Consider the following 3898-nt stretch of genomic DNA (forward strand, 5'->3'; position numbering starts at 1 on the left):
TTATGGAGTGTCCACCACAGCACTCTGCAGAATGTGATGCCCAGGAGAGGGCAATCAGCCCGGGAAGCGGGGTGTTGAATGGGAGCATTTCCGTGTGGCCCTTTCCTACCCACAAGCAGCCCAGAGACCTGACAAAACGTGTTCAGGAATCCAGGCAGAAATCGCTGCAGTCTGTTTTAGGAAACTCCTAGCCAAGCAAAGGAGAAATGTCTACCTTTTCGAGAAGTATCAAATTCCTACTTACCTGTATAAATTTGTCATTAACCCAGAAGCCATTATATGCTCCTCTGTGTCTCTTTTAGGAGACAGGCAGGCTACTGAGACAATGGAGCCAAGAGAACACAAGCTTCCTACATTTCAAAGTCACCAGCCCGGATGCTGCCACATACACTAATTTTGAGCTCTTCCTCTCTCCCTACACATCCACACACTCTTGTCATAAGAAATCAGGGTAGTTGTATCTCACTCAACATTAAAAAAGAAGACTCTGAGCATAGCTGCCCATGAGGAAGAGATTAGTAGTTCCAGCTTGGGAATATAGCTGGCCAAGTCAACTTCATTCCCCCTTGATCTAGTGAAGTTTGGAGTCGTTTCATCACCAATCATCAACCAATAAATAATCCAACCTAAATCCTTAGCTATCCCATGGCAGTGGACTAGACTGCACATGAAAAATGCTTTTAAAATGGCAAGTGCTCTACTATATTGATATTAATTTTTAAAGTGCCATTTGCTGGAGATTGTCCTGATAACTTTACCTGCATTTTCCCACTTAACTCTTATCATAATTCTTCCAAGTACATAGTATTCCTCCCATGTAATAGCTAAGGAAACTTATGCACAAAGATGATTATTAACCTAGGATAGAAATGTTTATTAACGTGCCCAGTGAGAAAGTGGCTGAGTCAGGATTTGAATACAGGTCTGTCTGTCTCCAAAGCCTACACTCTCCTAATCACTACATTTCTATAAAAATAAACTTAAAGTTTTGAAATTATTGGGGATGTTATTATTCATTAACATACCTAGGAGATGGTTATGCAATCTTATTAATTCATGTGTGGTGTGTGGAACAGCAGCATGGGCTGGGAATGGTTAGAAATGAAGAATCATGGTCTCACCAGCAGTACTGCAGACCACACAGTGCCTCTCAGCATGCGGACGTGTGTGGCACCAGCTCAGCAGGTGCTGTCACTAATCTCGCCCCAGTAAAGAGCTGCTGGGGCTGGATGGTCATGGGGAAGCCTGGTAGAGAGGAGTATAAAATCCAGTCTTTGGATTCAGAGACCCAGCAGCTGCTAAAGACAGCACTCAAAGATCCAGGTACCGTGGACTTGGAGAAAGTGGCCAATGTGATTGTGGACCATTCTCTGCAGGGCTGTGTGTTCAGCAAGGAAGCAGGACACATGTGTTATACCATTATTTAGGCAGAGCGCCAACAAACAGGCCAGTGTGTCTTCCTGCATGGACTCCTCAACCAGCTGCAGCAGGAGTACCAGACTTGGAAGGAGCTGCGAGCTTGCTCCCTGCAGGGCTGGGTCTGCTGTTACCTTTATCTGCAACATCTTTGACTACTTGAGGGTGAACAACATGCCCATGTTGGCATTGGTGAACCCTGCCTATGAATGCCTCTTCAGGCTAGCCCTGCCCAACAGTCTGAGCAAGGAAGAGGAGGTGAACTGACTGGTGCTGCAGCTGCACTGGGTTAAGGAGCAGCTGGAGAAGATGAACAGGCAGTGAATGGATGAGCTCTTTGTCCTGATCCAAAATGGCTTCCTGCTCTCAACTATCTCAACTCCCTGGCCCAGTTGCTGCTGCTGAAGATCACTGAGTTCCAGGCAGCTGTCTGGAAGATGACCCCAGCTGCCCACAAGTATTACTATAGCAAGGTCTCTGACTAGGCATCTAGATCAAGCATCCTCACCAGCAGCACTGGTCTTTCTTCTACCCACCTCCCAACCTGGTAGTGCAGTCTTTGCCTCTCCCAAGGACTTTTTCCCTTCCAGAATTTCAACAGCTCCTGAGAAGTTTCCTACTTACCCTGTGGATCTTCCCTGAACACCTTGTCTCCTCCTCCAGGGATTGGAGAAGACACCAAACAGACCTGCCCTGCCCCACCCCCAGTCCCCTTAGTCTCTCTCTTCCATCACCTTCCACCTGGGTCAGGCAGAGAAGGGCAACTACTAACAACCACTGCACTGTGTAACCACTGATACAAGTTTCTTGGTGCCTCAGTTTCCCATCTGTAAAATGGGTACCCATAGCCATTGGTGGGATGCTTTGGAATGTCAAGGGGCAGAGGTGCAGAGCACAAGTCACAGTAGAAAATGCTTTTTATACATTTTGGAAACAGGCATATTTTCTCCAGTAAGTTTTAATGAGTGGCAGTATGCGTCACATGCCACACAGTGCAGGCTGAAAATTTTCTAATAAACCTTTTTTTAAAAAATGAAGAATCTTGAGCCCTAACCCAGACCTCCTGAATAAAAATTAGCATTATCCTAAACAACATCCTCAGGAGTTTCAGATGCATGGTTAAATTGCACAAGCACTAAGCTGGAACTCCACCATAAACCATAATCCACCAGCAAATGAACTGTCCGGGTCCATTCAGATATCCTGGAGCTCCTCCTGCTGGCAAAACATCTGTGTTTCAGGCTGCAATGTCTGCATTCAGGCCCTTACCTCTCATTTATTAAATACATTCAGCTATTTATTCAGAACTTGCTACGTAAAGGTACTGATCATTCATCAGTGAAGAATCACAAACCACAGAACATATGGAGAACTTACATTCTACTGGTGGAAGTCAGAAATTAAACTAATATCAAATTACGTATCAGGTGGTGTTAAGTTCTGTTGGAAAAACAAAGCAGGCTGAGAGAGTATGAGGTGACAAAGACATGTGGCATCCAAGAGTATTTGTTTTGAGAAGCAGGACTGATTCTGAGTCAGATAAGAGAAATAAATAATTATCCTTCTGAGAAGAAAGATAAATAACCATTTTACAGAGCACTATAAATTGAAACCTGGCTTGCTCAAAAAATTGTAATTGAAACCCAAAAGCATTAGAGAGAACTAGAATGTCAAGGCTTTGCAAAATCTCAGGAGAGATTTCTGATATTGGTCTACTTCAACTTACCCTCACCAGGAGGTGCTGAAGTCAAATAGTTCTTGACCCTCTCTCTATCTGCAAAAGGCAGAATTTGGGTATCCTTCCAAGATGGAGAGAGGCAGGACAATGAGTATCTAAAGAGCCCTCATACAAAAAACACCTTCTACTGTCACCCCCCATACCCATACTTCAGTCTAATCAAGAGAAAACCACCAGAAAAACCCAGACTGGAGGACATTCCACAGATACCTGGCCAATACTCCTTAAGACTGTCAAGATCATGAAAAACAAGGAGGGAGTGAGAAACTGTCACAGACCATAGGAGATAGAGAGACATGACAACTAAATGCAATGTGACACAGAACTTATATGCATGTATGCATAACCAATGAACATAGACAACAAAGCTGGGGATGGGGTGGGGGTAATGGGGAGGAGGGTGTCAATGGGGAGAAAGGAGAAACATCTGTAACAAAAATTAATAAAAATAATTTTTTAAAATGCAATGTGATACCTGAGTTGGATTCTAGAACAGAAAAATAACATTAATTGAAAAAACTGGTGAAATTAAAATAAAGTTCGGAGTTTCAGTTAATAACAATGTATTGCTGTTGGTTTCTTCATTTTTGACGAAGATACTGTAACAGTGGGAATTTTAACCCATCCCACGATTCATTTGACATTGTTTCTGTAAATGCTGACTATTCTCCAGTTCCAGGAATGGGTTAAGCTGTTTGGAATGGATTAAGCTGTTTTGACATCATGGAGAGATTTTTTTTACAG

General features: G+C 43.4%; 1 pseudogene; it reads left to right on the forward strand.

Annotated features, from left to right (window-relative positions):
- The first annotated feature begins 1229 nt into the window (after positions 1-1229).
- LOC118636531 lies at positions 1230-1901 on the forward strand (annotated as a pseudogene).
- Positions 1902-3898: the final 1997 nt, after the last annotated feature.

Source organism: Molossus molossus, unplaced genomic scaffold (genome assembly GCF_014108415.1).
Source record: "Molossus molossus isolate mMolMol1 unplaced genomic scaffold, mMolMol1.p scaffold_m16_p_2, whole genome shotgun sequence".
NCBI classification, from domain to species: domain Eukaryota; kingdom Metazoa; phylum Chordata; class Mammalia; order Chiroptera; family Molossidae; genus Molossus; species Molossus molossus.